The following is a 27,799-nucleotide window of genomic DNA, read 5'->3' on the forward strand; positions in this document are numbered from 1 at the left end:
AGTGGCTTTGTGGGTGCTGTGGCTCCTCCCAACTCCCTGGCTCCATCCTCAGAACTTGGGATGAAGCTTTCATTCCACACGTTTGCCTAGATCTTTTCTCTGATTGCCTGAGATATTGCATTCTTTAGTAGCAGAAACATTGTCTTCTCAAAAATTATAATTTGGGTGCAGAGACTTGCATGAGATTATACACCCGAGTGGCACTGGGGAAGCATCGCTTTGGATTGTTTTGCAATAAGCCTTATTTTCTTGGGGAGGAGAGCTGCTTCCTGACACGTGAGGAGGTGGTTCTGGTGACTCCTGCCTCTTTACGATCTAGGAGCGGTGGACCCCGACCGAGCTGTGATTCTGGTCCTGTGGCATTAAAAGCTAAGTCAGGCCCCAAAGTACACAGGAGGCAAGAGGAGTCCCAGGTCTGAGGTTGTTGGAGACCACGGGGAGGGAGGAGAGCTTTCCGCTAGGGAGGCGATGGCTCAGCAAATGTCATCAGGACAGTCTCGGGGTGAACTTGGAGTGAAGGGAGGTGACCAGGAGCAGTGGCTGGTGGAACGTGACAGGCACTGTCCGGGGAGAGGGATCTGGGTCACCTCTGTAGATCCTCACAGCAGCCTCTCCTGCTGGCATTACGATCCCATCTCGCTGGTGAAGAAATGGCGCTCAGGGAGGGTGAGCTCACCACTCAGCTGCTACCGGGAAGAGCTGAGCTTCCTCCTGGGTCTGGTTGAGACGGTTTGAAAGGACTCTGTGGCCAGCTTCCTCCTGTGTGCCAAGCACGGGGAGCGGGTGGAGGATGGGAGGAGGGAGGAGAGAGAAGAGAGCTGCGAGCAGTCGGTGTGGCTAAGGGCTTCCCTGCTCGTCTGTCTTCAGGGCGCCTGCTGATCCCCGCCGTGCAGAGCCTGGGACTTCACGCCGGCCCTGGTGCGGCCCCGCCAGCCCCGCGCCTGCCGGGGTGGGGCGTCTGGTTCCCCGGCGCCCCACGCACGGCCCTCCACGGCTTCCTGCACTCTTTTCAGAACAGTTAAATGTGATCCAACTGGGCGTCCCAGAAACAAAGAATTTAAGATCAATTACCCACCTAACAGGTAACATGATTCGTGGGCTCTGCAAAATCTCTCTCACATTTGAAAGTGCAGGACAAAGTGAATGAAGTCAGCTCAGAACCTTATAAAGCTACTCTGAAATGCATTTTAAGACTTTGAGCTGTGTTCTGCAACGAAGCTAAATTTAGGGATGGAAAACTGGAGCAAAACTACCTATTTATCAACCCCCCCTTTACAGTGACCTGGTGCCACATTTTGGGTCGGTCTCTGGACAGTCGACATGTATCACTGTCCCAATCGAAACCATAAAACTTCCTTTTTCTGCAGTGTCTTGTCTTTGTTCGCTTTCCTGTATCTTCCATTTTTGAGCTCTTTTTCCTTCTCATCCCATTTCTTTACTAAATATGTATTTCCAGGTTTTTGCCCTTTCCCTTTATGAAAACTACTTGATTTCACCGTGGTTCTTTCTGCGTTCTCAGGTCCAGAGTAATTACTGCCTGCCAGTGACTCTTTTTATTAATGCTTACGCTAAGCCTTACTTTAAAAGCATGTATCCTCATAAAACTGACACCACAAAAAGGGCCCCGTGATTGTCAGGCCTGAACAAGAGACGTGCCTGCTCTGAAGGCTAAGCGGTTCCCTCCTTCCCAAACCAGGGCTGAGCGCTGAGAAGAGGCAAGGATGTAGCACCGGCCTTTCTGGCTCTTGACGGAGGGAGGGGCACGCTCGTCAAACAGGGCGCGCTGGATCAGAAGGGACATTGTGGAAGTGGGGATGTTTCTCTCTAGGCAGCCAGTTCTTAAATTTTGAAAACTGTAAACGTAGATCAGGATCTGACAGGCAGGCAAATGGAGAGCGTAAGTCATTCATTCATTCATTTGTTCCATTTAGAAGATTTGTCTGTGATCGAGGTGCTATTTAGATCAAACCAGAGTTTAGATATTTACACGTCTTTAACTGCAATTCCACGTCCTTAAGAGAACAGTGGCCTAAGGAGTCAGACAGCATCTGAACTTACTCATCGGTGCTGGCTGAGTTACTTAACGTCTCTAAGACCCCAGTTTCCCTGCCCTCAAGCTGTTTGTACTTGATGGAGACACAGAGGACAGCTGAACAATGACACATGTAAAACACATAAAATCACAAGTGGGTGGGTGCTTCGGAGCCTGGATCACGATGCTCGAAGAGGACATTACAGGCCAGGGAGAGGGCAGAGTCGTCCTGGAGGAAGTGAGGGTGAGCCGATCTGAAGTATGGGTAAGAGCTGATGGGGGGAGGAGAGGGTGCTCCGGGTAGAGGAAGAGCATGTGCAAAGGCCCTGCAGTCACGGGGAGCGGGGGCACTGAAAGGCCAAAGTGTTGGCAGGGAAGGTGGGGACCAGAACATAAAGGGTCTCACAGGCCAAGGTCAGAAGTTGTGCTTTACCCTGAGAGCACTGGAGAGCCAGGAGTACGTTTCTGCATGTGTGCGAGTGTGCAGGTGCTTTGGGGTGATCAGGGTGTGACATGCATCTAAAAAGGCCATGGTGGCTCCAGGTGAGAGGAAGCAGAGGGATGCTGGTGGTCTAGGAGGGGGTCTCCCGCGGGGGTCCAGGTTAGAGCCAGTGGCAATTTGTGCAAGGGTGTGGTACAGAGATTGGAGGGAAGTGGATGGGTTTGAAAGTATTTTGGAAGTAACCACAAGGTTGGGTGATGCTTTGGTTACGGGCCTTGGGAAGAGGGAAGCGGAGAGATTGACCGTGGGCTCCAGCCCCACAATTGGGTACATGGGGGCCATGCCCCAGCCAGCCAGGGAGCCTGGAAGAGGGCAGGGATGGGGAGGGGGAGACTTCAGTTACGTTTCACCGAGTTGCCTTTGAGATGCCCTGAGGAGAGGACAGTCAGGCGGGCAGTGGGATGAATGTGGAGTACAGAGAGTTTGGGGCTGGAATCCTGTGCTCTGAGCTGTCCGTGGTGGGAGGTGTGGCCAAGCTTTTCCAGGCACAGAGCCCACCAGGAGAGGAGGAGAGGGTCTGGATTTGAGCCTCGAAGGGCTCTGGCATCAACTGGCTTGGGGAAGGTCTGGGAAAGTGGCAGAGAAGGGGAGGCTGGAGGTTGGAGAGGCAGCATCAGCCAGTCAGCAAAGGTTTCCAAGATGCAAGTGAGGTGGGCAGGGCTGAATGCTGCCCAGAGGTCAAATGAGATGTAGGCGGAACATTTTTGGTTGGATTTAGGTCATTGACAATTTTTGATCACACATGGATTTTGTAGAACACAAAATTTCAGGTCGTATTAGAAAAGATTGTTTCAAATAGAAGCAGGATTGAATGAGATAATCTCAGCAAAGCACCGGTGCCTTCAAAGCTCTCGAGTACGGGAGCCCTCTCTCCCATTTTCTGTGGGAAGGAGCGTTCTTGTTGATGTATCAGATTTCATTGCCCCTGGAACTGCGGACACTCCTGGAGGGATGAATCCTGCTTGCGGAGCTGTCCTCTGCCCTGCAGGATGTCTAGAAGCCTCCCCGGCCTCTGCCAGGTGCTGCCACACCCCTCAACCCCAGGAGCGACAACAGAAAGTAACATCATCAAATGTCTCCTGGGGGCAGACGGCAAAGCTGCCCTTGGTTTAAATAAAGTAAATTTTAGAAATGCACGTGATAGGCTCGTGTTTCTTCTTACTTTTATAAACAAACAGCTGTAAGGGTTTGGCATCCTCGAAACGGCTACGGTGTCACAAATATAAGTCACAGGAAGGGAAAAAAGCATCACTGATTAGGTATTTGAATATTTTAGTTGCCACCAAAGAAGCAGCTACCGTGAGAGACACAATTAAAAATACGGATGGGCTGACTCTAAATGTTTCCTAACTCTTCAGGAATCATGAAAGCAGACGGTTTATGTCACATGGGAGGGAGAGGCCAGCTCTCCGTGGGGAAGGCACAGTCCGTACCTGGGGGCCCAGTCTGCCCCTTGGCCCCCCTACTTGGGAGCTTATGCTCTGCAACAAACTTTAGTTAATATTTATGAAGAGACTTAATGCCCTTTGGTGTAAAAAAAAGAAATCTAAATGAACATCGCTCATAGGATGGTGCCCTATCTTCCGAAACATATAATCTCCTTTTTGGGGTTGGCAATGTTTGCAAAATAAATCTCATCCAGTGCCACACACGGTCTGCAGTATTTATCCTTGACACCCCGTGCCATTGGAGTTCTTAATGCCTGAGAGCTGACTTCAGCAAACAGATTTAACAACCTAGTTAAAACCAAATAGTTTTATAGAGATGCTGTAGCATCTTTTTTTAAGTTACGGCAGGGCAGATTTAGAGAGGCAGACAATAAAAGTCCTGTGTTGCTCAGATCCTAAGTGTCGCCGCAGAACGTGAACGCAGAACGCCGACTGGAGAGGCCGCCCGGGACAGCTGGCTTCTGGGGTCTCAGGCTCCGTCCGCCGGGTGCTCCTCGGTGCCAGAAAAAAGGGCATTTCAATTTCCTGCTAGAGCGCAGCGTTGCAGGACACATGTTTAATGTTTTTATTCCCCTCTAAATGAACCGTAATGAGAATTGTACTCACAGGCCCTGATGATGCTGTGAGGAAGGGAGAACCCTCCCAGGAGGGCGGTTGACACCATTGGCCTGGAGAAGCCAGTCCCCCTGGAGTGGGCGTTTCTGGCTGTGGAGCTGGGGCAGCTCCCAGAGCCGGACTCCTGAGCCCGGGCTGGGGGAGTCACAGCCTTTGCCTTGTCTTTCTTCTTCTCTGAATTAGTTTAAAGAATTTATTCATTTATTTGCTATAAGGAATTGGCTTGTGCAGTTACAGGGTCCCATGATCCCTGCAGGCTGGAGACGCAGGGGAGCTGGTGGCGTGGTTCAATCCGAGTCTGAAGGCCAGAGGTCCAGGACCACCAAGGGCAGGGGAGAGCGACGTCCCAGGGCAGCAGTCAGGCCGAAAGGGCCCACGTCTCCCCGCCCCCAGACCCTCAGTGAAATAAATGAAGCACCCCCCCCACCACTGCTTTACCGAGTCCACCAATTCAAATGCTGATTTCATCTGGAAAGACCCCGACAGACACATCCAGAAGTAATCTTCCAGCCCCCAAGTCTGGGCACCCCGTGATCCAGTCAAGTTGACACATACAATTAACCCTCACGATGGGTGTTTTGGGGAAGCTGTTTTCGTGCTAAGAACGCCAGGGTGTCTACCTTGGATTTAGGGGGATGATTGCTGATGGGAAACTTGGGGGCTTCAAACGCAACTAGCTCATGGGACGAAAGGGGAAACTGAGGCCCTGAGTCTCACACTAAGTAGAGGCAGAGGGGGGCCAGGACCTCAGTCTTCGGGACCCTAGGTTAGTCATTATGCTAACACCTGGGTTGGTGGCTGGGAGTGGCTCCCCCTAAAAGGCAAAATGCGAGATGGTGGAGGAGCTCTGGGCCAGCTGGGCGTGCCTAGAGGGCCAGGCCCAGGTGGGTTGGCTGGTTCCAGTGGTGGCCAACGGTGGACAGTCCCCTGTGGCCCGTGACCCAGCTGTGAGGTGATAATGCTGCCTTCTTCGTTCCCTGCTGAACTATCCCCATTCCTCTCCCTTGTCCATCCGTCTGGGGTTACCCACCATCCACATCCTAGGAACTAGGTTGGTCACCTCTCGCAGGGACATCTGCCCGCGAAACCTTTTTTCTCATTTGATTCCCACACTGATTTGAGAAGAGGCCTCCCGAGGCTCCTGCAAAGCCCTGGGGGAGGTTCTCGGTGCCCAGATCCTCTGCAGAGTGACCCTGCAGACCTCGCAGACTCCCCCAGACCTGACCCTCCAGCCGGAAACCCAGGGAAGCCTGCGGTTGGAGCTCCGGGCCACCGAGGTGGGGGAGCCTTCCTGTCCCCGGTTCTGGAAGATGATACCCTCAGCTTAGCAGCTGGAGCAAACGCACAGAAGGTGCTGGCATGTCTGCAAGCACACCTCCTTTCACGGCTCTTCACAGATAATGCGTGGGTTTCTTTTTCTTTTTTTTCTTTTTTTTTTTCCTAACAAATAGAAGGTTTATGGCAACCCTGAATTGAGCAAGTCTATCAGCACCATTTTTTTTTTTGCATCTCCACGTGAAGAACTTATTTAACATATTTAAAGGAAGATCCTCTTTTCTTTGCAAACATGAGTTTCTCCCAAAGAAGTTTCCAATGTGTTGGTTCCCTTCATTCTGGGGCTCTTCAGTACTTTCCAGTAAAGTTTCAAAAACCAGCAAATATTTGTTGAGTGTGGAATACAGACTCCCTGTTGTGGAGACTGGGAGGGAGTGTGACACAGCCCTGCCTGCGAGGGGCTGCTCCCCCAGAAGGAAAGACAAGCTGAAGCCAGGATGGGTTGACGGCCAAGGAAGCAGCCACAACTTATTTATTTATTTGTTTATGTAATTTTTTTTTTATTGCAGTGTAGTTGATTCACGACATTGTGCCAGTTTCTGGTGTACAGCACGGGGACTCAGTTATACATGTACAAATATATCCTTTTTCACGTTCTTTTCATTATAGGCTCTCACGAGATCCCGAGTATAGCTCCCTGTGCTCTACAGGAGGACCTTGTCGTTTACCTGCTCTGTATGTAGCAGTTTGTACCTGCTGATCCCAAGGGTAAATTGGGAGTTTGGGATTAGCCACAATTTAAATAAAATCCTGATTTCCCAGGGCGGTCAAAGAGCCCCAGGTTTGAAGCGCTGTGCTTTTGGAGGTGAGCGGAGTCTGTCCGGGACTCCAGGTCTTTGAATTGGCTGGCGAGGCAGATACGTGCAGGAGCAGGTCTTCTGTGGTTGTGCCTCCGGTGGAGGGGACCTGTGTTCCCTTATGATTATTATTTGCTCAATATTGGCTTCTGTCTTAGAATTTCAAACCGTTTTACCCTCGAAACGGTCTTGTGCAGGAGTTTCTAGGAAGAGATGCATTGCCTTCTTCCTCGGGAGGCTCCAGGAAGCTAGGCTCTGCCAAGTGGGGACTGCCCATCGTCCGGCCGAGGCGGCTGTGTGTGGTTCGCGGGTTAACAGCGCGGGGAGCCGCTGGATGAGCCCCGGCCGCGGGGCGAGGCCGAGCGGAGCTGGCTGTTAGGCTTATCATGGGCTTCGCCAGCCTCACGAGGACCCTGCAGGACAGGGACGTCTACCTCTGTGTCACACACGGGGAAGACGAGGCCCAGGACGGCCGGTTCCTGATGTTGGGAGCATCCTGTGGCCGACCCCGGCCCGAGCCCAGCCCTGTCTCAGCACCGCCCTCCATCCCCTCTGTCTTGGAGGACGTGTCAGCAAGCGCTGATGAAATGATCACTTTAATTTTCAGGCTATGAAATGCCCTGTTTCAGGACGGACTGCAAAGTCGGTGTGAAGAGATCAGATGTAGGGGAAGGCCGTGCTCAGTTTTATCGAGAGCGCGACTTTCTTCTCTTACTTTCTTCCCCTTCAGATCGAGGTAGAGCTCTTTCCTGGAAATACTTAAAAAAAAATTAACCTTTTTTTTTTCCCTTCCCCCAGTATAACTTGTAATTGGCTTTGATGTCCTTGCTCCAGGGCGTTCTGAAGTGATTACACCCAGAGCACGAGGGAGATGCCAAGGGCAGGTGGTCACTCGGGAAGGAACTGGCCCCCTCAAAAGTGGGCAGCAGGGGTCTGGATCTAACTCGTGTCTGGAGTGATTGTGCCAGCATTTTATTTCTTTGCATAAATGTCACCTGGGCCTCGGCCATCCTTCTTGAGGGCACCCCAGTCTCCCCAGAGATGAGGGCGCTCTCAGGGGCACCTCCTTCTCCCTGCACTCTGTTCCTGTCAAGCAGTGCTGAATCCTCGCCCCTCCATCCTCCCTGTCGTGCTTTCTCCCCCCAGAATCATCGCCCCAGGGGGCCTTCTCTGGCCCTTCAGTGGGCTGCCTGGGGGAGGGGATGGACAAGGTGCTCAGAAGGGTCCCACTGTGCCCTTCCAGGCCTGGACCCTCCCGGAAGCAAGAATAAAGTGGATGAAGGTGGGGCTGACAGAGGGTCCCCAGAATACAGAAAAGGCCAGTAGAGGGTGTGGAGTGGGATCCGAGGGGCCCAGGACCCTGAGGAGAGGCAGGCAGGATGGGCTTGGCTTGAAGCCCCCGCCTTGTCTCAGACCATGGCCTCCTGGCCGGTGGGGCCTGGTGTGACCTGCACACTGGGATCGCGGGGCCTCCTGGACAGGTGTTGTCCCCCCGCCAGACCTGGTCCTGGAGCTTGAGCCCTGTTTGGGCCTGAAAGAATTAGGTTGCATCTAATTGAGTCCTGGGGACCCTGCCTTCCCACTAGCAGAGACAAGACTCGGAAGTTCCGGTCTGCTCCGGCCACATGCTCCCGGTGGAACACCCCCCGAGGGGCTTCCGGTATCTGAGAATTTGCTTGGGGTGGGGCGCACATAGACCCTCCTTGGCCACTTTTAGGAGGGTTGCCCAGGAGGACCCTCTCCCTGGACATTCTGTCTGTTGCATAGAAGGGCTTTCTTCCTCTTCTTCTTTTTTTTTTTTAATTGAAGTGTAGTCAGTTTACTATGTTGTGTTAATTTCTGTCGGACGGCATTCAGTTATACACATACATATTCCTTTTCATTTTCTTTTTTATTATAGTTTATTGCAAAGTATTGAATATAGCTCCCTGTGCTATACAGTAGGACCCTGTTGTTCATCTATTTTATATATAGTAGTTAGTATCTGGAAGTCCTGAACTCCCAGTTTATCCCTCCACTGCACCCTCTTTCCCCACTGGTAACCATAGTTTGTTTTCTATGTCTGTGAGTCTGTTTCTGTTTTGTAAATAAGTTCTTTTGTGTCATTTTCTTTAGTTCCACCTATAAGTGCTATCATATGGTATTTTTCTTTCTCTTTCTGGCTTACATCACTTAGAATGACAATCTCCAGGTCCATCTATGTTGCTGCAAATGGCATTATTGTATTCTTTTTTATGGCTGAGTAGTATTCCATTGTATAAATATACTACAGCTTCTTTATCCATTCATCTGTCAGTGGACATTTGGGTTACTTCTATGTCTTGGCTATTGTAAATAGTGCTGCTATGAACATTGGGGTTCATGTATCTTTTTGAACTAGAGTTTTTGTCTTTTCTGGATATAGGCCCAGGAGTGGGATTGCTGGATCATATGGTAAGTCTGTTTTTAGTTTTTAAAGGAATCTCCACACTGTTTTACATAATGGTTGCACCAGGCTACATTCTAGAAGGGCTTTCTTGATTGTTTTGGCCAGATGTGACAGTTTTTGAGGGCCCACAGCAGGTTCCCATTTCTTTGCCCTTTGGGAGGGGCCTCGGGTCCTTGTTGAGGGGCTGACCTCTCAGCCAAGAGCAGCTTCTCTATTCCAGTCCCAGCTGCCCCTCCTGGCTCTGCCCAACTCCCTGGCCTCAGGGGCTTTGCTGATGGGTGGTGTCAGAGACCTCTGAGCAGGGCCTCTGAGCCACTTCCAGCTTGGGCTCTGTAAGGGAGCTGGAACCTTGTCCTGCTGTTGGCAAGCTTTGAAGACAAAACCAATCATGTGCTGCATTCTCTAGAAAGAAAATCCAGCCTTTTCCTGCAAGTAGCCTCTTCTAGGTACCGAGAGGAAGGAAGTAATGAAAGGTCCACGCAAGCTACTGAGTATCCAGGGCCCCTCAGCTCATCATCACGACCTGGTGTCCAGACATCCCTGCCACTCCTGCTTCCAGGGCCAGCTGGGCACTCCTAGCTTGCCCCATGCCCTTCCCCTGGAATTCCCTCTGGCTGAGCCCAGCTCACCTCTCTCACCCCTCCTCATTTAGTAAACGTCTTCTGTGCAGGCCTGGCTGCACCGTCTATGCCCACCACTGAGTAGCTGTGTGTCCTGAGCGGCTAGTTAACCCCTCACAGCGTCGGATTTCTCAACTGTACAAGGGAAATTTACATGGCCACCTTCGGCAGGCGAGGAAGTGCCCGGCACCTAGTCAGTTACAGCCACTGTTCTGTTGCTTGTTGTCGTGTCCATGAGCGAGGCGGACCCTGGCCTCTCCACCAGGTGTGAATCCAGCCCAGTGACCAAGGTCCGGACCATGTCCCTGAATCTGTTCTCACTGCTCACCCAGAATCAGTTTTGTGTTCTACCTAGGCCTCAGGAGAGAGAATTGAAAAAAAAAAAAAAAAGAATTAGAAAAAATAGGGGTTAAATACTACTCACAGCTTCTCTGTGGCTTCAACTGTTTCTGTCCCTTCTGAAGGAGCCGGGGTGTGGATGCTTATCAGCTGGCTCTGCGGCGGCTGTCACCGGCTGCATTTTCACGTGGCTGTTTGTTCTGTGTGTCTCTCTCTCCTCTGCATGTCAGCTGCCCACAGTGGAACAGAGGAAGGAAGGAGGGAATAAATGAAAAATTCTGTGCTTGTGCTCTGTGACCCAAGATTTTCAAAGTGATTAATATGCCTGGCTGGCCCCTCCTTCTCCAGTTAAGCCTGCTAGTTCTCTATGGTGCCACAATTCCTTTCTTTTCATTTAAATAATCTCACAACAAAAGTGGGCACAGAAATACATAGAGGAATATGTTTCATGTCGCTTTTTTTTCTATCCATGTTGGGAGGACGGTGTGGATGTGGACCCCGGTTAGTGCTGGAGAATGTAAAAGGTTCAGATTCTGTATTTTCTGACGGCTCAGTTTCTATTTATAGCACTGCAGTGACTTTCCCTCACTGCCAACAGGGGGGAGTTTAAATGACTGACCGAGGAGGAAGGAATTCATTCCTGTCTGCCATCCTGTCTTGTTCTCTTGGTCTCTCTTCTCCTGTTCGGTTCCTAACACGATCTTTCTTTGCCAAGGACGTTTCTCACAATTAAGTGCTTATATCTACTGCTCCCTGTCCTATCTGTTTGGATAGATTTAGGACAGATACAAATGCTAAAAATAGCCTCGTTTCCCTTTCCTCCAGACAGATATCCAAGGAAGATGGTTAGCTAACGGCATTTGACTTGTTTTAATTATTACAAAGTTACCCAGCTTTAAGTTCTATATTCCCCTAAAAGTCTAGATATTTTTTTAGGTGTTCATAGAACATTTTTAATGAGTTATTGGATGAACATTTTATCCACGATTCAAAACCGAACAGGCATTATTTAATTTTCAGAAGATAAATTTAAAAATAAAAAATATAATTTAGTGCCTAATAAACTGAAGTCCTTTGAAAGTAGAAATTAGGTTTTCATGTTTATATTTACTCTTACCCCCTGACAGTTTTATAGCAGTGAAGGGAGTTGTAGCAATGAGCATTGGTGCTCAAATCAGTTCATCTGATCTTCACTTCCTTATTTATCTACACATTTATTTTATTTTGTTTTATTTTATTTTCCTGCTTTTGTATTTTTTAGGGAAAGGATTGTTGAAATAGATCTTGCTGATATTAAGGAACCACTTAGTATTTGGTATTAGTGAACTACTCAGTTTCTTTTTGTTGTATAGAGATTGAGGATAGGAGGACACTGGGAAAACCCCAAGGAAACAAAGGGGACTTTGATCCCGACCTGGAGGCTGAGTCTGTGTGAAACGGGCGGTAGTGTTGATAAGAATTTCTTGCTTTAAGCCAGTTTCCTCCTGGTGAAGTCTGTGCTTGAACTTCCTCCGCAACGTGTGTTTGCAGGTGGGCAGAGAAGCTGAGGGCCCTGGCCACCAGCCGTCCCACTCTGGGGCCCTTTCAGGAGCCACCAGGTCTACAGGGAAGTGCAACGTGGAAGTGAAACTGTAGTGGGAGCCCCCAGCCCCAGGGTTCTATTTTGGGGCTTCTCACTTGGGATGCTCACCTGTCTGAAAGGCTGGCTCATTGTGGACTCCCTCAGGACCTTTCCCTCTAGAACCCAAAGTCTTTGTCTGCAGCCTCATCTCATTGGTCCTCATAAGACCTCTTGTCATCAGAAGCAAAGATTCCTTCAACTACAGTTTTCCAGAGATTTTGTCCCAAGTTCCGAGCTGGTGGAACTGCCCTGAGTGCTGGTCTTAATGCCGGGATGTAGCCTGGGTCTGAGGCCCTGGCACCAGGGCTGTCTGATCTGGTGGGCTGGGGCCCCGGGCTCACATCTTTCCTGCGTCACCAAAGTGGTGCATTGAAGCACAGATGATCTTTCCTGACCTTCTCACTCCCTCATCCCCGAGAAGGGGCAGAAGTTGCACTTGAAGCAGTGAAAAAGCTGTTAAGAGTATTTGACTTCTATTTTTTTCCTCCATTCTGACTTTTTGATTATCCATTTCGAGGCAAAGCATAAGAGGGGAGTTTGATCAGAGAAGAACCAGTGTGACCTGTATAACCTTCGACCCCTTCAGATACAATTTTGGAAACATCACTTTTACATTTCCAATCAATTTGTTACATGTGCGTATGCCTCTTGAAGGTAGCCTCCAAAGTTGCATAAACTTGGGGAGCAGGGGTTACTTCGTCCCAAGAGGTTCAGTCAGTCCTGCTTCCAACTGTCAGCCCTGGAGGGAACGGGGAAGTTGCTCCTGCAGCTGTCCCTGACTACAACATGGTGTCGCTGGTGCAACCCACCTGTGCAGCCCTGCATATGCCTGTCCATGACGCGCTGATGCTCAGTGTTCTCCCCCCCTGCGCAGGCTGGGGTGATGGTCCGTGGGTGGCCTCCCAAGGTACAGCTCTCTTAGTTCACAGAGACTGGCTTCACTGGGCTTTCCCTGGAGCAGGACTCAGGGCCTGGGTGCCACGCTCCGAGGAGTTACCAGCACAAGCTGTGCCAGCCCAGCCCCAGCCCCCCGCACCCTCCCCCCGCACCAGAAAAAGCCTCCAGGTCATGTGTTGAGCCCAGGCCACCAAAAAGAATGACTCCCAATGACTCCCTGCTGAATTGTTCTTCAGGACCCTTGAAATCTTTTCTTACAGGTCTCAGGACCACCACTGTTCTTTCTGACAGATCCTTAATTTTGCACGTCTGGCTCTGTATTTTATTTTCTCAATAAGCTTTGGGCTTTTTTTTTTTTTTCTTTTTTACAGATATCTCAACCCCATTTTCAGTGGCCAATTCCTCATACCAAGTGGGAGGAGACATTTGCTTTTGTTTGAAAGCAAAATATTCATTAGGTCCTAAAGGAGACCCTCCAGAGACTCTTGGCTGAACAAAGAGGAGGTGCTTTGCAGAGGACTGATATTCTCACCCTGACAAAGAAGGATGTGTGTCCATGGAGAAGGGTGGTGCGTGGGGTGCGTAGCAAATAGCTTTTGACATTCAGTTACAAAAGGGTCAAAATCACATAGATAATGGTTTGGATATAGCATCCATGACCTGTGGGCTACAGAAGCCTTAATCTGTCTACAAACTCTGTTCAGTATCAGAAAGTCTCACTAGTTATCTTCTGGTAGATAGACCCATATTTTTAAAGTGTCAAAATTGGTTTCTAAAATTTAAATAATTTCTTTTCACAAGAACAAATTCTTGTGAAAACTGAGGAGGATATTCCTTTAAAAATAACTGTTGGGATTAAAAGTAGTCCTATGTTAAAGGAACAATTTTTTAAAGGGTTAAAATCTTGATTCTTAGACACACACAAATGAATGCCTGTCAGAGATTTTATTTAACTCATCAGTTAGTGGAGGAACCAGTTAAATGTTACAACCGCTTCAAAGAGAATTCAAAACACACACAGAGGCAATCAGGAACACTGGTGATTTTACAAATAGATGCAAAATTGACCAAAATCCACAGAGCAGTAATCAATTGCCATCACCACTAAACACAATTTGAATTTCTACGGAAAAGAATCATTTGATATCCTATTAGTTTCTTACAACTATTTCTAGTTCTACAACTATCGTAAAATGCCTCAAAAACAATAAAAACTGGAGAAAATCTAAATGTTGAACTAGACAAGACACCAGAAATCTTTTTTGGGTCCATTTCCAAGTCTTAGACAATTTTATAGGCACTTGACTGGTTTTAAGTTCAGAAAAGGGGTGATGGACATCTGCTAGTATAGCTTAACAAAGGTGGTTATCGGCTTTGGCACCTAAACTTTAAATCAACAGCTGTATAATCAAAATAGTAAATTTCTGATAGGCTAATCTCAGACGACGCTTAGCCACTCTCTCCTTATGGCCAGTGTGTTCCTCAGTGTCCGTGCAGCGTGGGGGAAAGGGCACTGGATGTGGAGGAGGCGATTCTGCCCTCAGTGATTTACCTTTATTAGCACCAACTCGATCTCTCTGAGGCTCCGTGTTCCCCCTGGAAAGTGGGGATATTTTCTCTGTGTACCTCACCTTATCAGACTGAACGAGCCGGTGCGTGGTGGCGGGGAACAAGTCCACCTCTTTCAGATCCTGCCAAGGGGTTTCAGGTTCACGTACCTGATGATCGGCACCGCAGCTCCCCTTGGCTGTCTCATGGTCATTTCAGAATTAACTCGCCAAAACCCAGCGCGTGATCAGCTTTTCCACTCCTCAGACCTGTCTTCTAGTCTTGCTCGTTCGCATGAACGACACCACCACCCACCCAGTTACTTAGTCCCAAAACCCCGGGTTCTTCTTGGGTTGTCTGTTTCCTTCCCCCCTCACATCAAATCTAACAACAAGTCTAAAGCTTCACTTCCAAAGTGTCTTTCCAATCCCACCCTCCCCATCATTTTCAGAGTTAGTGCCCTGGGCCAGACCAGCATCAGCTCTTTTTCGCGTAACGGTTATTGCCTCTTCATCCTGAGCTGAACTTTCTGCATCCATTCTTTCCCATCTGAATTCCTCTCCCCCCAAACAGCCAGATGACCTTTTAAAAACTATATAGCAGAGCATATCACCCCTCTGCTTGAAATATTTCAATGGACTTTTATTGCATTTTTAATAAAAATCTAAACTCACCCTCCCCCACCTCCCCAGGTCTCAGAAGGTCTACGTGATCTGCCTGCCGTCTGAGCCTCTGACTTTTTATCTGTGTGTTCCAGCCACTCGACTAGGCCAGGCTCATTTCTGCTGTGAGGCCCTTGTTTGCTGTGTCATCTGCTGAGAACGTTCCTTCTCAAGACTCTGGTCTTGGGGCAAACGTCACCGTCTCAAGGAGGCCTTCCTTCTCCACTGCTGTTGGACTTGCTGGTTTCGTCTGGCCCCTGAGTTTATATTTCCTCCCCCTCTTTCCTGCGCCCATCCCCTCCTCCTCTCTTTTTCTCATTGCTTTTTCGTCTATTTCCCCCTTTCTTCCCTCCTCATCTACAGTGGACCAGGCATAGCACACAGGCTTGCCTACAGTTTGCACCTTCTACTGAAATCATTTCATGTGCCCCATTCTTCATTTTAAAGGCAATGAGTCCGGAGGGGAGGGTATATCTCAGTGGTAGAGCGCGTGCTCAGCGTGCACAGGGTCCTGGGTTCAATCCACGGCCCCTCCTCTAAAAAGAAATAAATAATTAAGCCTAATTACTTTCCCTCACCCCCCAAAGCAAACAAAAAATAAAGGCAATAAGTCCAATTATTATAATTTTTATCTCTAAAAAGCTCTGCAAATCCAACCCAAAGGAATTGATTCAAACATGTTTATAGCTTTTAATACGTATTTCTGTAAGTCAGTGGCTCTTAATGAACAACAACAAAAAACCCCAAGAATGATAGCAAAGCTCTTCAGTCCTCTTCTAAACGCAGGGCTTAGCTCCTATCCTTCAAGGAGGAAATTCTCTAACAGTAAATTTCTATGATGGGTGGGAAAATGCAATGAAAAGTATTCTATGAAAACAGGCTGCAACTTAGGTTCATGTGTCCTTGAATTTTGCCTGTTTTCCTTTGCTAATCGTTGCATTGGCAGCCTGTCTTTTACACAATTATTATTACTTTTCTCCCTCAGGAAGATGCAAAGTCTTCCTATGATGCATATTAATTACAGACTCCTTAAAATAATTAGAAAAAAGAGGTGAGATAAATTTAAAAATTTGTAGAATATTTTGACTATAGAAGACCTTTGTAATTAAACATCTTTCTTTTTTTTAGCCTAAAAATATTGCCTGAATCAAACAAACAACCAAACATAAAAATGGACAGTCAAGAAGGATGAACCCGTTGCTATTGGATGAACCCAGTAAAGCTGATAAGATACACTCTTGCCTGCCGTCTCCATGGGCTGCTCCCCGTGCAGTGGAGTGACGTGTAAATCCTTCCCAGAGGGCCCACCCCACAGCATCCTGTAAAGTGTGAACATGGCTTTAATTCAGCTGAAGTTTACAAATGATCTTGCTGTATACATTAGCCTGGTTTGCACTGACTGGACACTCAACTGTGCAGAGTTTGTGTTATATCTGGAATGAGGCCCTGACACCAAGAATTTTTGTCTGTGAATTTAGTCTTGAATTTTGGCAATTTTCTCCATAGACACTTCACAAGAACAGCCTTTGTGTTACTGCCAAGTACTGAGTGCATCTTGAAATGCACTTGAACCTTATGAGCTACGTGCCTTCTCTCTGCAGATCTGTGTGTAGATGACATAAACATGCGTGTCTGAGGAGGGTGAGTCAAGGCAGGTGCTCTGTAGTTTGGCTCAGAGTACAGTTCTGGGGATCACTTAAAATTTTTTTTCCTGGATTTTATTGCAAAGATTTTTGTCATTATGATTGTTTGGATTTTAGTTTTGGTTTTGGTTTTGGCGTCTCCACCTGCATGTCATCCTTCTGTTAGGACTTGTTCACTCCATGAAAGCACGGCTGGCGTGTGTAAGCTGGAGCCCAGGGAGTCCCACCATGACCTGACCTGGGGTGGGTCGCCCAGCCCTCCAGGGCTCCAGTGTTCCCAGTCATATTCTTTTCATCCACAAGTCCAGCCAAGGATGACCAAGGATGTGCTATGAATCAGGGCTGCTCTAGGAACAGGGGGTATAAAGATAAAAGTGTCATCTTTTTCAAGCCTCTTGGTTCAGGGGCAGAGATAGTTTGGCATCACACCATCTTCACCCTAATGCAGGAAGACCCCGAGGACACAGGTGAGGTGACAGCCCAAGTGGACAGGACCCCTTCAAGCCAGTTCTGAGAGCCTCCTCCAGAGAAGGCAGGTAGGTGATTTAAAAGATTCCCCCAAATCTTACTAAGAATGAAAGAATCCTGTGGTCTGGAAGCCGAACAGCATTATATCTGTTGGCCAACTTGTAAATTAGGGGAAAGAATTCTATTCCATCACAAGCGGATCTGCACCCTCGTTCAAAATCTCCCTTCATATGTGGAACAGAGCTGTATTCCCACAGGATGCTGCCCTGTGCGGTGCTCCGTGGAAAAGGGTGCTGGGGTCCAACAATCTAGGGACGCTTTTCTTGCTCTGCCCCCTCCAAGAGTCATGATCTATGAAAGTTCTAGAGGATGTGGAGACCTACCAAACCTTTTGGGGGCGGGGTTGGAGTAGAGAAGATGAGATTATTAATATTTATTTTCTAAACCCTCATGTTGTTTGTTTATGTAATGATGATGTCATTCTTTGTAAGTTAAAAGAAAAATCCCTATAAAATAATCAAAGGGGGAGACCTGAAAAAGCTTCTGAGAAGGCCTTTTGTAAGGAAACCTAGCACTTCCCAAGGATTTTGGTCTACACCACCCTTAGCTGGTTTTCTGGAACGTTCTCTGGGCAACACTGGTCTAATAACATCCATCTTCCTTGACCACATAAACATCAGAATATTTCAACTTTAGAGTTAGGAGGCAGTTAAAACAGAACCCATACGCCTGATAAAACAAGGCCTAAGGAGGTTAGACCTCTTGCCTAAGGGACAGGGCTCAGTGGTGGCCGAGGTGGGGGGTCCCCACCCCCTCATCAGGAGGGAGAAGCCCACAGGTAGCCCACCCCTCCCACCGTAGCATCTGCAAGAAGGCAGTGCAGGTGGGTTCTTGCGGGATCTCAGAGCTCCAGCTTGCTGTGTGTCCTCAGGCCTTCCCGAAAGATAAGTATATTTTCAGATCTGGATGCAGGGACCTGCTGTCACTACCCTGGGCTATGAGAACACAGTGTCACCCTTTTCTCCCCCGACGCCACATCCTCCGCCAGGCGGTTCTGGCAGGGGCTGCCCTGCATCTGAGCCGCTCTCCCAGGCATTGCAGCCGCATCCTTACTTCCCGGACAGTCTTCCGCCTGGCTTCCCGGAGACCCCGCCGGCGCTGGGCGGAAGCAGGAGTCATGACAACGACTGAGAGTGTCTCTCACCCAGCCCCTCACAGGGCATTTCGGGGAGAGGGGGCTTTTGTGGGTTTCCACCAGCTTCCTCTGCCAAACGAGAGCGCCTCCTGCCCCCGGTGCTCCAGCTCCTGTGAAGTCCAGACTTCTGCCTCCATCCCTGTCCCAGGAGGGCGACAGGAAGGAGCTGTGACTGCAGGCGGGGGACAAGTGGCACGGCTGTATTTCTGTGGCTGGCAAAGTCCAGGCAGCGGAGCCATAGATTTTAATTTTGACATTTCTTCATTTGAAAAATAAAAAAACAGAACAGAACCCAAGTGGCAGGCCTGCAAAACCGGGTCTGAAGTCCCTGCAGATGTCACGAGCCAGGACAGGGTGAACGTGGGGCGGACGGGGGGGCGGGGGCCGGGGCCGCGGGCGGCAGTCTCCCCGTCGGCGCTCACCCCAGGCATTTATAAAAGGCAAGTGCCGCCTCGCCTGGGGGCCCCAGCGCCACGCTGCGGGTGTGATTTATGAGGGAGAGTCTGGCTATAAATCATCCGCCTTTGTTTTAAGTAATAGCTTCAGTGCAGCAGGTCAGCTTACGTGCAAAGAGAACAAGGAAAAATTGCGCTGTATTACGATCTACGAACATCATAGAATTCAATTTCAAACTTGAACCAAGTTTCCACTCTGGCCAAGTGCCCTACGTGGAGTTCTTTGGAGGGCAGAGACCAGAGGGTGACTGTTGGGGGCCTCCAGGTCTCCGGGGGATGGCTTGATGGGTCCCAGGTCAGGGGCTTCAGATCTGGGACCTGAGGGATTCATTCATTCTGGTGCTGACCTGACACCCAGGGGTCTCAGAGAATCGTTAGGAGCAAACCTTGGGCTGTCTTTATTGTCACCACCGTTTTTGCACCTTGCTTTGTTGCTGTCCCAGGTGTTCCCTGCATCGGGAAGGGGGAAAGTCAAGACTCCAGGCTGATTCTCATCAGCCCCGATGTTTCTGGGGATGAGAAAAAAAGATCTGGCTCAGGAACCTGCAGCCTGCTCTCGGCGTTTCTGTGATACACTTGTTCTAGCGATCGGGACGTTTGGTCCTGTCTCCTGTCTTAATGGTTCATAATTATCTCACACCTTGTTTCCTTCGAGAGATGAGGCTCTAACTTTGGTCCTCTTGTATTTCACAAAACGCCTAGCACTTTGGGAAATAAAGGATTCTGGGCTGTCCTTGTTGGCTAGAATCAAATGTCTCTGGAGATAGGGGCGAGCCCTTTCATGGATCATCAAAACCCTGGGGATATTCAGAGCCCTCATTTCAGCTCAGAAATGTAGCTCCCTTTCCCCTGAAGCCTTTTATCATAAATACCACTAGAAAAAAAAAGGGGGACATAATAATATCACCTCTTTGTGCTTCTCGCTGCCTCCTGCCAGTACTGAAATGATCAAGAGAACAGAAAAGTGGCCAAAAACAGGCAGAAGGAAAGAGATGCAAACGACTTAGAGAACCGTAAAGGGGAGGCTCGCACCACCCGACTGGCACCTCCTGAGCACCGCCTGTGTCTTAGCAGAGGCTTTTCAGTGTGGTGATGGCATTGGGGGGGGGGGGGCGGGGGAAGGGCAGTCTGCAAACTCGTTCTGCCGCACCTGCATGTGTTTTCACACCAGGGTTTCAGGTTGACTTGGGAGATTGTTCTTTCCAGGACAGAAGGGAATTCCTACCCGTTCACTGACAGGAAGGTTTCTGACAAAGAACTTCATCTGTAAACCAGGGCGCCAGAGTCTGATGTTCTTGGAGATTTTTATTCTTTTTGCTCTTAAAGAAAATCTTTTTATTGACTACAAATGCTCTGTTTTTAATACAATTTTGGAAAATCACGGGTGTCTATTAGAGGGCAATGTGGCCTCACAGTGACCTGCTGATTTCTCGATCGTGGTAATTGCTGGCAGGGGGAACCAGGCCATGTCACCAGTGGATTCCAGCTAAGACAGAGACCGTGCGGTACAAATCCCAGAGGGGAACTGAGGTTGAGCTGAGTAAAGAGGAAGCCAGAAAGATTCTGGAACTGCTCGTTCCTCCAGCTACCATTTACAAAGTGCACTGTACTTGCTGAGAACACAGTGATGAGGGCTCCGGCCCCTGGGGGAGAAGGGCTGTTGTAATGGTGTTGTAATGGACGCGTCCGGGGCCACCACAAGGAGACCAGGTCCTGCGGGGAGGGGACAGCGCCGGGCTAGGGGACTTGACCCACTTTTGAGAGATGTGGCCTCTAGGCAAAAAGTGAGGGAAGGTGTTTTGGTTGTACAGATGGATGCTAGGATTTGTACAGAAAAGATCTGGGTAAGGTGTATTTTCTAAAACACAGATATGATACAAAATCAAACCCTCTTTAAACTTAAAGCGTCGGTTCTTGGCACATTTGGGGAGGCAGTGAAGTGTGAATTGCTCAGAAGCATAACTTCTGGCATCTTTTCTGTGCGCACAACCGTGAGCACCACCTCCCGGCGCAGAAGAGGGCCTCCGTACATGTTTGTGGAAGAGTCAGTCGACCTCTTCGGTGTTTATTTCCTTCATCTTCTTTTATCGCTGAGCAGTTAATAGCAGTAGAATAAAATGTCACCGTAGCTGGCCTTCGCGGGCCTTCGTGGAGATAAGGGTGAGATTTTTCCTAAGAAAGTTTACTCTGCTGATAACAGCCACTTTTTCTCTGTATAAATCAGGATGGTTCTCCTAAGGGGACAGACGGTTTTGCTGTGATTTTCTGCCCCCCTTGACCCAATGGAAGAAAGCAGTGGTGTCGATTTTTGAGAGTGAGCATTTAAAATAAGAGAAGCTTGTAAGCTGTGGGTTCCCTTTAGGCCAAACTCAGAAGGAGAACACAGGTTTCTGGCTTTTCAGTCTTCTTACTTTCCCACACGAAGAAACCACAAACAGGGAATTAGGACCGAAAGACTCAGGCGGTCCACGCGCCCCCCAACCCCCCGGCTAACCCTTCCTCCGCGGGCAGCCCCTGAAGGCACTCGCTTCTCACAAGAACCGAACTGAGACCCCAAATCTGAGAAATAATCATAGGGCACTTCTCTCCCACTCACTGTGGGCTAGTCACTCTTAATGTTTTATAAGAATTAACTCATGCAATTCTCACCACAGGAAACTGTGATCACCATTGTACAGACGGGGCATCTGAGATGTGAGGTTGCAGACTTGCCCCGGGTCCTCAGCTGGTGCACACCAGGGTGGGCTTTGAGTCCCAGCCACCTGGCCACCGGGTAACATGCAGACTACCCGCCTCTGCTCTGAACAAGGCAAAATACTCTGAAATGGATGAGACCATCACGCTATAATGATGCTAATATGTTTTATGGTCAAAAATAATATAGAAATAGATGGCGCTCTGTTTTTCAATTTAAAACAACCTTAAGTGTTGTTGTAAGAGAAGGACAGGACAGTTACTGCTTTTTTCCTACAGTTACTGAGGTATAAGTTTTGAGATCCAGAATTTTATGAGACTTTTAAGGCTCCAGAGATAAGAAGCCTTAAGCACTGACCGTGAAATGAAAAACACTGCCAAAAAGAATCCGTCACTCTCCTATCGATAAAAATAGATGTTATTTATATTTTGGATGGTTCTTACATGCATATGATACAACATTCAAAGCTACCTCTAGAATGCCATGGAAGTGAGCCTCCCTCCCATTGCGGATTCCTACTCCCCAAAGCCCCTTCCTCAGAGGCAAACACAGTGAGGTCTTGTGTGACCTGCTGGAGACAGTCTCTGCGTCTAGAGGCCATCGTGTCTACACAGTTTATTTCTGGGAGGGAGTGAGGCACAAATGGTAACTTACTATGTATAAATAGTTCAGAACTCTGCTAATTTTACTCAAGCTTGAAAGCTGGAGTTCAGCATGAACTTGGTGCACGGGGGTACATTGAATCTCATCAAACTAGTCGTTATTTTTAAAAGCAATGATTTCTCTACATAAAATTTGCATCTTATAATTTTTTTCTTATTGTTTGTGACAGTTTTTGAACGATTCCCTTTTATTTTCTAAGTTAGAGGTCATAAAATCTGAACTCCTCTTTCTCATTTGCACACTTCATTTCTATTCCTTTTATCAAACCAGATGGGCTTCTCTTGCTAGAACGATGTCCCTAGCTGTGCTGGTGGACGTTCCTTCCTTTTCCTTGGCTGAATTGGAAGTTACTGGATTTTCTCTCCTAAACACGTTGCTCACTTTTGGGTTGACACACATGTAAACTGAATATGCACACAGACAGACTTGGTTGACGTTCTTTTGATAGATATTATATTTTTATGTCATATTGAGGAATCACCCACTTTTCCGTATACTTAAGAATATTTATTAAAAATGGCTAGTAATGCATATAAAATGCTTCTTTATCACATATGGAGACGATCATTTGAGTTTTTTTCCTTTTGATATAGTCATATGATGGTTTACAATGATTGACAATAAATTTTAACCATTCTTGCATTTGAGTTTAATGTTACTTGGTTGTTGTACATTTTTCTTTTAATATTTTGTCAAGAATTTTGAACTGGTATTCATAAATGAGAGCTTTCATGTCTTCTTTGTTGTTAGTGTTGCTGTTTTCAATCAGCGTTATGCTAGCTTGAAGGAAAAACAAAAGGATTGCCAGCCTCCCTTACTTTCCCGTGATCTAGAATAGTCTGAACGAACACTGGAGCTGACCTGTTTCTTAAGGGTTTGCCAGACTTCTCGTGTCAAACCGTCTGGGCTCACTGCTCCTGGGGGGTCCCAGCTCTTTAACAGTTCTGTTTCCTCTGGAGTAATGGAGTCACTTTGGATTCTTAATTTTTTTTGATGTGCATTTTGGTAATTTATATTTTCCAGAAAATAATATTTCAACTTCAATTCTTAGTTAAAGCCACAAAGATAAGTGGTCTTGTATGATTCCTAGAATTTCTCCCCTGATCATTTCTTACAGTGCCTACTTGTGCTTTCTAATTTGTTAAAATTAGGCTCATTCATAGCTTATTTATTTATGTAAGCTCTTGGATTTATCACTACTATTGTTTTTCAGTTTCCTAATTAATTAATTTCACGTTTTATGCTTATTAATTCCTTCCTCCTTTTATTCTCGGCTTTATTTTCTTATCTGTTTTCAATCATCTTTCACTGGATGAGCCATTCTGTATTTTTGTCTTTTTCTGTTTACTAATGTCTGCAAACCATGCCACGCCTTTTTCTCTCAGCCCTGCTGTACATGTAACCATGAGCCCTGCTACACAGCTTTTTAAATTATTGCAGCTTTCCAGTTATAGTAAAATTCCAGTTTTGGTTTCTTCTTTGACCATGAATTGAAACTGTTTGTCTCCTAGTGGTGAGGAATTTTTTTTTGGTGTGTTTAAGTTTCACTGTTAATTTCTAGTTTGTTCATTGTGATCAAGGGATTTAGTTTCATTATCTCTGCTTTTGGGAATTACTTGGTTTTTGTGTGGTCTGATTAGTTTGGTCTGTGTATACATCTTTCAGTAATGTCTGAGTTTTGCATTTTTGTGCTCTTGGTTTTTATACTGCTTTGTAGAATGTACCTATGCTTCTATTTCTTCAATGTGTCCGTTGACCCCATCAGTTTTTCCTTGGACATGTCTTTTGGTTCTGTGTAATAAAACTTTTTATTTCTGGAAATAAAATATCTATTTAAATCTATGCATTTTGCCTGACTCCATCCGGGGGGGGGGGGTACCAGTTAGACATATGTTGGGTCTCTTGGTTTATCTTCCTTATCTTTCATTTTCTCCCTAGTCCTTCCTGATCCTTCGATTATTTAAATTTTATTTTGATTGTGCTTCTCAGCCTTTTGGTGGCTGTGTCTTTGGCTGGATTTCCAGCAGTTTCTTTACTTTTCAGAACTGCTGTCAATGTGGCCTTCATTTCTGTGATGGCTTCATTTTTCTCTCCCACATCTTTTCTGAGCTCTATCAACCTGTTTTATCTCCTGTTGTTGTAAAACCATGGATTCCCTGAGCACCTGTATCTGCTTTGAGGTCATGTTTTGGCAAGGAGATTGCTTTCTAGTTTTTTAAAATACACGTTGACAATGCCATTGATCACAATTTTCAGCTTCCTCTTTGCCACATTTCTCTGGTCAGTGTTTGTCTTTTATTTGTTTTACTTGATCTTTACTTCCTTGTCATGCAGTATTTTTTTTTTTTTTTTAATAGATCGAGGTGCTGGATCCTATTTGGTCATTTGTTATATCTGAAGGGGGCAAATTCCTTCTGGTCTAGCTCATTCCAAAGTGACAGAGTGGAGGGTAGGAGACTCAGCAGGAGCTCTTTAGAGGACACAGGGCCTCCGAGAGCATTCTTTCCAGCCTTTACTTTCAAAATTGTCTGAAATGTTCCGGAGCCACTCTGCCCATCATGCTGAGTTTCTCTTCTGCTTCCTGCCTCATTGACAGATGGCTTCCTGCATACATGGTGGGTCTGACTGATTTCCTGTCCAGCCCACCACATCCTGCTCTCCTTTTGTTCCAAAATCAGTCCATGGGAACTTCCCACTTCCCACCTCTGCCTGCTCTCCCCAAGAAAGGGGGTCAGTTTGACCCTTGACATCTGCCACTTTATCCTCTCAGCCTTGTCTAAAGTCCGCAGCCATGGAGTCCCCTCTCTTGTTTGACCATCACTACATTTCACTTTCATTCCTTATCCAGCATGGTTTGGCGTTGCCTATGAATCTGAGTTTTGTGAAAACCTACAGGTGGATTTTGCAAGAGGGTTGAAATATCTTCTTTATTTCTCTGTATTAAAACTGGAGCTTTCCATCCTGTTTTAAAAATATTTGTGTTTAAGTATAGAGAAATTCAAATTTTGGAAAGCTTTTGTTACTGCAACATGTGTAATATTTAGTATTCTCTCTTGGCATATATTTCTTAGCAATTCAAGAATTTTTGTTAAATACATAATTTTATATCATTTATACATTTAACTTAGATGATCAAATGAAATTGTTTTATTTGGAGAAATAATGAGGGGATTTGTGAATTTTTATACTCAGGTAGTTATAGTTTATATTCTATATAAATATAATTTTGGTAGATTTTACGTGAAAATCTCTTAAAAATTTTCAATTTCTAGGAAAATTTATGCCACATGCTGAAACCCTTAAAGGGCTCTGTGTTGTAAAACATATACATTTATATAAAAATTATAATTTTTCTTTGCATGATTCAAATATTAAGGCCCATTCTCCTCTCTCTTTTGTACCATCAGGTGGTGCTAAATATGTCATATTCTTAGTGATAAAAATTTCAGGAATCTTCTCCACGGGTAGTTTATGAAGTTAGGCTCTTTGGGTAGATTGATGTGATTATTCAAAATTAAAGTTAGCACGATCAGAAAGTACAACAGTTTAATATGATTCCATAAACTATAGAGCAATGCTGAGTATCCACAGTATTTTTAATGTTTCAACATGAACAGTCACATATACGTAAGTGAGTCCGTGGCCTTTTGTAAGGCACGGCGTGGGCGTGTCTTCACCCATGTTTAACAGAGAAGTTATGTAACCTTCCCTCATTGTCCTTTCACTCCTTTGTTCTTCGGTAAGTGAAAGTTTGCTTAGTGTGTTTATTTAACATCAGTGTATCTGATTTCTCCACATCGTATTTGATTATGGTTTATTACATTAATCTCAACCCTTGGATGAAAAATCATTTCTGTAATTTGCTTAACAGAAGAACCTGGAAGAGCACCCCCCATAATTGTGCCCTCGACACATTTTTTCTCTCATGTTTACGCTTCTGCTCGTGATGGAGGAAGAAACGTAATAGACCTTCCAGAGGGGAGCAGGTGACTTTCAGTGGCTCTTGATTGAATTTCGAGGCTGGATACTATCCTCAGTAGTTCGCATTAGCAGTGACATGATTACTGAATTTCTTTAGTGAAGGGGGAAAAAAAAAGAGAGAGGTCATATGTTACTGATTTCCAAGTCCCTGGGGAGTGCTTGCAGTTAGTCAATGCTGTATTTTTTTTAAAACAGACTTTCTGCTTAAAAATAAATATTTGTTTCTTGTGTTTCAAAACTACAGGATGACCGTGGGTGCCAATATTTGGTGAATCTCCATGATCTCTTTCTTAGTGTCTTTTAAATCATTAAAAAGCTTTCACAGCTTCACTGTTTAGCCGTCATTGTGCTTGGCAGCAGAGAGCAGGATGCGTGAGGTCCAGGTGCAGTGACGTGGTTACCTGAGCCAGGTAGAAGCCGGTTTGGGGCGAGCGTAGGCATAAAGGTGGGAGGTCGGTCTTGTCTCTCATGCACAGGCGGCTCCTACACAGAAAGGATGGTGAGGAGACCGTCTCGGCTTTCATAGCCTCCCAGTGGGCCACCTGGCCACCTTGATGGTCACGATGACCACAGTCACGACAAAGGTTCAGAATAGCGTGATGGTATTAGTTACCTGCCCAATACACCTCCGTGGTCCCTTTCTTCCCTAGGTGTTTTGGCTGTGTGTTTCTTGATTGCTTCTTCATATGACAAAAGTTTTATAAAATGATTTTCTGTTGAGTGAGTAGAAAGAGGATTCAGTCTTATGCTGTGGCCAGTGGATGCTTGTTTCACCTTATTGGCCATTTTGGGAGGACTCTGTCCACGGTGAGACTCCGAGCCGGTGATGATACCTTGGGGGCGGGGAGGAGGGAGGAGTGGCTTCGGCAGAGCTAGGAGACCGGCAGCCTTCATCTCCCTCGAGGCTTGAGCTAGTGCACTCCCACCTTGGCAGTTGGTCCCGCTCAGCCAGGTCCTTGCACCTCTGGTCACCAAGCATGGAACAGGGCCAGTAGGGCAGACAGCTGCTGTCCACATCGTCCCTGGCGGTCAGACCCAGGGCCGGGACACCCAGTCGGGGCCAGCTTGCTGCCGTGGGCTGGCCAGTGTGGCCACAAGGCTGCAGCCTGAGGTCTCTCTCTGTCCATCCCCATGACCATCTCCAGGGCGGAGAGGGAGACCTTCCGGCTGGGGCTGAGCTGCATGGTTCCAGAGAGGGGCTGGAGGTGCTGGTCCCTCTGCACGCTCTCCTCCTAGACGCTTGCAGTGATGGGCCCCGGAGCTTAGGCTGCATGCACAGCTGGCATCTGCTTGGAAAGCCGTCCTTGGCTGTCATGACCCTCCATGAAAGTGAAGGTGGATGTGGGATTTTTTTCATTCCTGAGCTCATGAGAGGAAACAGAGATGAGATGTGTCAGTGTGTAGCTGAGATTCTGTCTCATGGTAGCTGTTTGATGACTGGCAGCTATCATGGTTATTAGTAAATTACCATCTGCTTTCATCCTTCTGCAAGTTTTATCAGAACTTAGCTCCCCAGAGCCTGCTGGCACTTGGGAGAACTCATCAGGCTGAGGAACAGCTCCATCCGGGGCTCTCCCGGCCCAGTCGTTGGCCCCTTTGCCGGAACGCTTTGAGCAGAGGTGTGGATCCTGCCTGGGAACAGCGTGTGAATGACCCTTCGAGGTCACGACCTGTGGAGTCTGCCCTCAGTGAGGGTGAGTGTGGACTGAGTGGTCTGCTGGGGAGCACGGTGCGAGGTGTGGAGGACACAGGGAAAGATACATGGCTCTTGCTCTAGTCGATTAATTACCTCAGAGTCAAGTGCATTCAGCGCATTGTTAATGTAGATGCTTTGATGGCAACACACGTTCGCTTC

General features: G+C 47.2%; 1 long non-coding RNA gene across 5 annotated transcripts in view; it reads left to right on the forward strand.

Moving 5' to 3' along the window:
- Window positions 1-263: 263 nt before the first annotated feature.
- Window positions 264-27,799, forward strand: part of LOC135323089 (uncharacterized) — a 33,502-nt gene continuing 5,966 nt past the window's right edge. For 2 of the 5 annotated variants that reach the window (XR_010384291.1, XR_010384292.1), the window contains exon 1: window positions 264-1,082. This is a non-coding gene — a long non-coding RNA (uncharacterized LOC135323089). Of the gene's footprint in view, window positions 1,083-13,005; window positions 13,213-14,939; window positions 15,946-15,972; window positions 17,024-27,799 lie in introns of those variants that run through there. The other 3 variants (XR_010384288.1, XR_010384289.1, XR_010384290.1) reach the window with 3 other exon arrangements.

This window comes from Camelus dromedarius, chromosome 15 (assembly GCF_036321535.1).
Source record: "Camelus dromedarius isolate mCamDro1 chromosome 15, mCamDro1.pat, whole genome shotgun sequence".
NCBI classification, from domain to species: Eukaryota; Metazoa; Chordata; class Mammalia; order Artiodactyla; family Camelidae; genus Camelus; species Camelus dromedarius.